Raw genomic sequence first — 8989 nt, forward strand, 5'->3', positions numbered from 1 at the left:
CTTATCGAAGCATGACTGTATTAAGAAATATGTAAAGTCAAACAGTGTAGGACTGTCAATAACTGTGTGTGGGGGGTGCACTGCACACATATGTTTAACTGCTCTATTTGACTAGCCACTCTTTTTTATTTGACTTTTGATAAAATTTTAACCAGCCTTTCACTGTGTATGCCGCTGCGTGCTGGTGACTAAGAAAAGAACACACCTCTTACAAAAGCCAGATAACTTCCCATATTCTCCTCTCTATCCTGCTAGATATATTATCCTGCTCCTCTGTTTGAGTTTGAGCCCTCTGCGTAACGTGATTTCCTCTGGTATCGCGAAAGATTTAGAGCTGACTCCCATTCCAAATCTTTCAGTACCTGCCAGCACGCTTTAAGAGCTCACTCTGGGTGCAATGATGAATGTACCCAACAAAATGCAGGGGCCAGGGTGGGGGCAGAAAGTATATATCACTGTTTGTCTGAGAGAGATCTGCTTTGGAAGGCTCTGACAGATGCCAAGACAACCAAGATGAGTTTCAGATCAGTCTCAGTAAAAAATATATATTTATATATATATATCAGAAACTCTCCTCTCTCTCCTTTTCTCTCTGTTCTCTGTTTTCAGCTTAAATCTACTGTTTCTCTCTCTATTCTCCGTTTCCCTCACTTTACTTATCTATTACCTTCTCCCCATCCCTTTTCCTATCTCCTTCCCTTCCTTCCATTTGTCTTTTTTCTTTTCTCTCTTCTTTTCATTCTTTTTTCTCTCTAAATGTTTCTGTCACCAATTCTGTTTCTTTCTTTCTCTCTGTTTCTTTTTCTTTCTCCTTGCTTCTCTCCCCCTCTTTCAAAGTGCTTTTAATTGAATGTTTTATTGTTCAGAATGACAGGCATTAGATTCATTGCAGAAAAGCAGGAACAGACACATGCTTAAGTTAATTGAGTCACATTTTTCCTCCCCCTGCCCCCTTTCCATTTTTCTTGCTTTCTCTCTCTCTCTCTCTCTCTCTCTCTCTCTCTCTCTCTCTTTCTTTGTACTTTAATGTCTTTATTGTTCTGCACTTTCTCTTCCACTCTCTCCCTCTTAATTTTAAGCTTTTTGTTTCGCTGCTGCTCTTTATCTTCTTATCGTTTTGTATCTTCTCTCATAATCTTTCTTCTCTCTCTGCCACTCCTTCTCCCTCTCCTTCCCTTACTGTCTTTTCTCCCTTTATCTTTTTCTTGTTCTGCTTCTTTCTTTTTTTCTGCTTTTTTTGCCTACTCCCTGTCTCACTTCCAACTCTCTCTCTCTCTCTCTCTCTCTCTCACTGCAAATAAAAGAAATGTAAAATAAATTGAATATAAATAATGTAGAAGTGAAGATTGGCGTCACTCAGAGGAAGGGCCTTGTGTTGGCTCTACAAATGGTACAGATTCATCATCATTATCCCGCTATTCATTATTGCTGCCATTACCTCTATGATTATGTAACCACAGGTCACATGACCAGCAATGATTCTTAAAGAGAGGCTAACCTTTGTGGTGAAAACCCTCCAGTTGTTTTACAGGATGGGCTTTCAGAAATAACAGTGAATGCCTCATACTTTGAAAAGGTCCTTTAAGCACACTTTATTGAGTGAAGCAAATAGCCCACTTCATAATATTTTGGTGTGTCCAGTATAACACTGAATATGCCAAAACAATAAGTGGGTTATGATTTTGTTTTGACAAGAGGAATGTTCAGCCTTTGTGTGCGGCCTGTGGATGACTTGAGAACAGAGATTCAAATAGCTTAAGGCTGAGAATGATTAATTAAACTCATTAGAAGCTAATGGGCATGTTAAGAAAACAGCGTGTCAGTTACTGCAGCACTGAATGTGAGTTTTTACTCTGCAAGATAGAGAATGCTGCACTTACCACCTTTAAACTTTTGGACTACATTTGATAGGAAAACCTTCAAATACTACATGCCTTTCATAGTGGAGCATGACTGTGTTAATTTCATTGCATTTAGCTTTCAATGCAGTCAGGTACGGATTGTGGATAATTAGCTCTGGATCAAAACCACACTCTGACTTCTCCCAAAGGTATTGGATTGTGATACATCCTTTAGAGAATGCAGTCTCACTCCTCCACAACCCAGGGCTGGGATTTATGCCACTCTAGCCCACACTTGTCCCTGGGCATGGTGACCTCAGTGTGCTTAACCTCAGGATGTATGCAAAAAAATGTTAAATTCTTTTAAACAATGAAACATGTATCTTTTGTAAAACACCATGACATGAATGATGAACATTCTAGGTTACTCCTGTTTTTATTCCACTTCTGCTGTAAATTGAGGCCATTTATATCCTCAGAATGTAAAGATAATACAATCATACTCTCTCTCTCTCTCTCTCTCTCTCTCTCTCTCTCTTTCTCTCTCTCTCTCTCTCTCTCTCTCACACACACACACACACACACACACACACAGCAATTTTAACTGCTTAACTACCCTCTAGCTTCATCAGACATCTGGCTGACATAAACCGTGTGCATGAACTCTGCATTACTGTAACTACAGAGCTGAAAAACCTGAAGTGTTTACACTAATAGAACTTAACATTCCTCATTTATGGCACAGCCCAGGCAAACACAGACATGCGCAACAGAACGATAGAACGTGAAAACATGTGTGTTTTGTGTGTGTCCAAAAGAAGGACGTCAATGATGACAAGATGTGAGGGTTTCATGAGGGTCTTGCACTGCTCCATATGAATGTGTGTGTGTGTGTGTGTGTGTGTGTGTGTGTGTTCTTTCTTGGGTGTGCTGCAAGTGAAGAAATGTTGTTTACACTCTACAGAGTTCTATGGTGACATCACAGTTGCTGCATGCTGGGGCAGCTTGAGATCAACAGAAAGAAAATATTGTAAAATCAGCACTTTTTCAGTTGCTTGGCCAAATTCTGAGGAAACAATTGAGTTCCTGGATGCTCAGACTTCATAAGTACACATTTAAAATTCTAACAGAATTTCAGACAAGAAAATACATAACCGATCATAACGTGTGGAAAACTCAAGCCTTTAATACATAACTCTATCTCACTCATTCCCTCTCTCAGTCACACTCATTCTCTCATGCACTCACTCAACCCATTTGTAAAAAGTTGAATCATGCATCCATAACCATGCCTGTATGTTGTTGAAGTTTAATACACAAACAGATACTTGTTAACAAAGACTACTAAGAAATGCCTTTATGGCCAGATTTCTTTGTATTAAAATGTTGGTCCTAAACAATAATAACAAACAAATGATTAAATATTTTGAAGTTCCTGAGAGTTTATGATCACGGAAAACCTATTATTTTCTTTTCATACCAATTTACAAATCTTGTCTCATTTGCTGGGAAAGGACAGCACAATGACACAGCAGGTAGTTTTGCTGTCACAAAGCTCCAGGTGACTGTGAGGAGTTTGGTGTGTTCTCCCTGTGTCTGTGTGGGTTTCCTTCGGGTGCTCCAGTTTCCTCCCACAGTCCAAAAACACACGTTGGTAGGTGGATTGGTGACTCAAAAAGTGTCCATTGGTGTGAGTGCCCCTTTTGCTCACGTACAACAATGTCATCAGAGCACCGGTTTTACTCAGAAAAATGCATACAAGTTTTTAATTTTAATGCCATAAAGCTAAAGAACCCATCCCATAAACTTGTGGGTCAGGGCTTTTAAGCCACAGGCATGTGACAGAGAGGTATGAATGAAGGTATAGAGATACATCTAAACCAATATTCAACCATTAGGCGAATTTTCCAAATATGTAATTTAATGAACACAAATACATTTCTGGGGTTTAATTGATGAAAATTTAAGGCATCAGTTTTCATATACAGGAATAATATTTTAATAATGACTGAATCAATAAAAGTTGCGGCAAAACACTTGGCGTAAATTCTGTACATTTTCTCTCTCCCTCTCTTTTTCTCTGTATTTGTGTGTGTGAGTAGATTATAAATATTTAGACTATATGTTAATGTAGGGTATTAGTACAACTTTATATAACAAGTATACTCCTAATCCAACATTTCATTATCTCTGAAATGTGTGTATAGCCTCTTGGGTTCTATACTAAGGATTGAGTGGTAAGCCACCAGTGAGCTTAATGTAATGTGCTTTGATAACTACCAGCCCTGTGCCTATACCACATCTATACATTCTAGAAACTCTTCCTCTATCCACATTATCTGATATGAGTAGTTATATACACATTGATCTTATCTACACAAAATGAGCTTAGATCAGCACTGACGGCCTGAGCTATTTGCAAACGTTGGTTTTCTAGTTCACCAATATAAGGTGAGAGTGAAAAAAGAAAAAATGGTTCGTTCTGAAGATATTGGATGGGAGGCCTGTCTGAAATTTTAGCACAAGAAGAAAAATTGTGTTAATTTGATGAGTTAGCAACTATAAGCAGATTTGTTAATATTATTGTATTGCAAAAATGCAAACTGGATTATCAAAAGAAACTGATTAATACACTGTGAGGCCTAAAATTACAAAGACATATGTTACACATCTTAATAATCTACACTTATTGTATATGTTATCAGCTCAACTGACCATATAGGTACACTTTGCGCTTGTATAATTAGATTGTATTCCATCTGTTACTCTGCATACTTCCAGGCCCTTTTCACTTTGTTCTACAAATGTCAGGATCCATACAGGGCCACCACAGAGTGTTACTTGGTGAGTATATTGTTTCCAGCACTGCTGAGACCCTGATGTAGTAGTGGTGTGTTAGTGTGTGTCCTGCAGTCAATGTAAGCAGCAGGTTTCACAAAACTGGTGTACTACTGAAATGGCTGTATATAAAATGTGAATACAACTTCAGTGTATACCTATAACTTTGTGGACACCCCTAAAAATTAGTAAATTCAGCTATTTTGTTCTGTTGTTCTATCACAGATTGTACAGTCTCCATAAAAGCATGAAATGAAATGAAACAGGATGCTTAGGAGTAATTGCATTTGAGCTTAAGGCCATTACGCTCTATTCCAAGCATCAGCTAGATGAACGTGTGCACAAATGTTGGCACATAAAGTCTAATGTTTTAAGTGAATATGTGTTGTTTCATGTTATATGAATGTATGAATTTTCTCAAATTTCTTGTAGAATATTAACCTGAATCCTGCATTTTGCAGGATAAAAGCACACTTTTTCCCCTCAGCTTTATTACTTAGGAATACCTGAATGCATCTGCATAATCTGCATATTTTTAAAAACAGCATAACCTAACGTCTCGTTGTGGTGTGGTGAAGCCTCTGAGAGTAATCCAGAGTGAAAAAGCACCTAATGGAGAGCAAAGAGAAACTAGGCAAACCTAATTATCCTGACCACCATTAGCCATATAGCCACAGTCACAGAGGTTTCTCTGGCATTTCAAAAACAGAAATGCCCAAAATACATACACTTTTAATTGGAAGGTCTGGAGAAGCTTTGGTGCTTCATGTCAATGTCTTTGTTTGCTATAATAACAAGTAATAAACTATAAAATTAGTTTTTGAACATTTCTAAAACCAAGCCAAACCATTCGTGTCGTTATAGAGACAGAGAAGATGAAATTCAGTTTGTAAAATATATGTAGTAGAAAACAAAAGGCTAGATCACAGAAACATTCTCCAAACATAATGAAGAGACTATGATAAATATTACCTCAACCACATCAACACATTTCTGTTCGAGGCTCCAGTAAAACACTGAGCTACACTGCGGTGGATGGTGGACCTACAGCACTGAAGCAGCGTGAACGTGTCCCTATTCAGCTCTCAACTCTCTGACCCCTTGAACACTTGAACATGCATTTTTTTAGATCCCAGAAAGAATACTTGTTCAGGGAAAAGAGGACCTCTGGTCACCGCCAAATGGTTCCAAATTTAGATCACAAACTGGAATGTAAAAAACTCTTTATTTTCTTTTCTTTTTTTTTTTTCTTTTTTTTGCTCAAACACATGACTCAGTTTCATTCTGAGTAATTTTAACGTCAACACTCTCTAGGTGTGATTTCCTGGGCTGAAAAAAAACCCCGTTATACAGCAAAAAACATGCAATTATCTTTATTTCTACTACTATTATTTATTTCTAGTGTTTATAAAATATTTGTAAGATGTTTCACATCAAATAATATTTATTTATATCACCAAATAAATCTGAAAAGCTTAAATAATTTTTCATTGAGTATTCTAAATAAACAAGTATTTATTATTAATTTGTAAAGATTCTTATAATAATAATAATAATAATAATAATAATAATAATCATAATAATCATAATAATAAAAATAATAATAATTACTATTTTCCACGTGGGTGCTCCGGTTTCCTCCCACAGTCCAAAAACACACGTTGGTGTGTTGAGGTGGATTGGTGACTCAAAAGTGCCCGTAGGTGTGAGTGTGTGAGTGAATGTGTGAGTGTGTGTGTTGCCCTGTGAAGGACTGGCATGCCCTCCAGGGTGTGTCCCCGCCTTGCGGCCAGTGATTCCGGGTAGGCTCCGGACCCACCAAGACCCTGAATTGGATAAGCAATTTCAGATAACGAATGAATGAATAAATGAATAATTACTATTATAAGCAGCTGAGTAAATATCCAGTGTACTAAAACTGTTTTTATTATTTGGGATACTGAGCATATTGGCCCTAAACAACATACAGTTTTATCAGTCCTAGAGCTGAGAAAAACAAGTTTGTCTGATGCTACTCATCTATTTGGTCATAGTAATTTGCCATGTGCCAGATTATCATCAAAAATGCTTATGTTTTCAACTTACAAACACTTTAGTCTTTAAGTAGTTATTCAGATTTGGCTCCACTATCACAGACTATCACCTGGGAACATAGCACTATGGCAGTGTGGAGACACATGAAAGAGAAATACATTTCACTTTGATCTCTCGACTTTTGATGCTTCCTTTCATATGGGACAGTATCATGCAGGTCTTTGAGTCATATGGTATGGTACCAAAAACACAGACTTGATAGCTGCTCCTACCTGTCCATATTCTCTAACCACTTCATCCTGATCAAGGTCATGATGGGTGTGGAGCGTTCCAGAATCATTAGGTGGAAGGCAGGAATACATCCTGGAAAGGGCACCTGTCCATTGCAAGGCACACCTGATGACAGTTTTGCAGAACCAATCAACATGTGTTTTTGGATTGTGGGAGGATACCAGAGCACATGGTGGAAACCCATGCAAACAGGGGTAACACTCCAAACTCCTTTGGGACCCCTTAGTGGGAGAAAAAGGACTCCAAAAGGACAAAAAAACTTTCAATAATTATATACAATGGCAAGCAAATTAAACCAAACGTTATGGGAGGTTTGAATTGATCTTAATACTTTAGCAACCGCCTATGGAACTTAAACCTAAGATTCTTGATTCATATTTTCACAAAAAAAGGAACTACTGTTAAGAAATGTAAATATTCTCTTTAATGGGTAGTACTGAAAATGAGTAATATGTATACAAAGTCACTAAAATTCTACTTGGGAGAGGCTTATAGTTGGTAGAGTCAATATATATTTTGTAATATAATTATTAGTAAGTTTATCATTATTATTAATCATCCATATATTACAAATACTAAATTAGTCCAGTAAAATAGTAGAAACCTACAAATATTATATTAAATTGAAAATTTTCAGTGTTGTTATTCCACAAGCTTTTTTATTCTTTGAGTCAGGCATGTGTGTATTATTCCTTTGATAGCAATGTTGCATGAAAAAACAGATAGCATCATTTCAGCTTCTCAAAGGACAGGTCTTCAAACACAGTTGCATGGTTGCAATGCATGGTTTTTCTGTTTGGGGTGACTTCCATGTTCTACCCTGCTACTCAAATCTGCACATGATGCACTGATAGACCCAGCTACGCTCGGGATACCACTGCTGTCTCTAAAGGGCGCTAAAATCAAAAGCTGTTTCTCTTACACTGCTAATAGCTTGAAACAGCTTATCTGATTCACAAGAGTGCCAACATACCTTAGACCACATAGACCCTCTTTCTGCTGGATTTTGTTTATTTCAGTTACGGCTTTTTGACTCTGAGGTGTACATGAATAGAACATAGATAGCAAGCTTTTCTATAAAGTAAAAATTGTTTTGAGAACTGGAGTTGTTGTGTGTACTTTTAAGCACCAGTTAGGGTGCATGGGGGTAGCTTGGCTAGTGAAGTTAAATGCCTTTCTGTTTATGGTGGTAGGTTCCAATGGTTGATTGCTTGTTTTGGTCATGAGCAAGATTAAGGATTATACTGGCATATCATATCTCCCAAAATACAGAGGCAAGAACAAAAATCAGAAGTGAAATTGTGACTGAATTTTCTTTTTTTTCATTTTCACATCTATTTCCTGCTTTCTGCCTACAAGACTGAAAGCAGTGTTTTAGAGCATTTTCCAAACTGTATGTCTCTCAATTCTAAACAGTGAGTCAAATATAGAGTTTTAGCATTTTCCCCACAAATGGCAAAGCTCACAGTTTGCAAGTGATGCGAACATGAGTTACAGGTTTTTACACCACAAGATTGCTTTTGATTGACGTGTGGTTTGGCTTTTGGGCAGAAAAATAAAGCAGAGCGGGAGAAAGAGAAAGAGAGAGAGAGAGTGTGTGTGTTTGTGTGTTGCTCGATGTGGGGGGTCGTCAGCATTGAGGACGTAGCCTGAAAATCCCCACATGTCTAATCAGTTCTAAACTCAGTGATAAGAATTTTTGTGGTCAGTGAAACGTCTGCTGGTTTGGACTGAGGTCAGAACTGTCCCACTAAACAGGCTGTATTCATCAGAAACAAATTTGTATTTATCTAAGAGGGGCCATCTCAATGGCTTCAGTTTACTTACTGGATGATAGTGATCCAGTAGTTCTGTGGGCCAAATAGATGCACTATATTTTATTATACCGATTTTACTTCATCAACATGAACAAAATGGCAGCTGTTGTGACTTGAGATGCATCATTTATGCTTGAGTGTTAACTGCTCTTGATTGATATATGAAGA

This window comes from Hoplias malabaricus, chromosome Y (genome assembly GCF_029633855.1).
Source record: "Hoplias malabaricus isolate fHopMal1 chromosome Y, fHopMal1.hap1, whole genome shotgun sequence".
Taxonomy (NCBI): domain Eukaryota; kingdom Metazoa; phylum Chordata; class Actinopteri; order Characiformes; family Erythrinidae; genus Hoplias; species Hoplias malabaricus.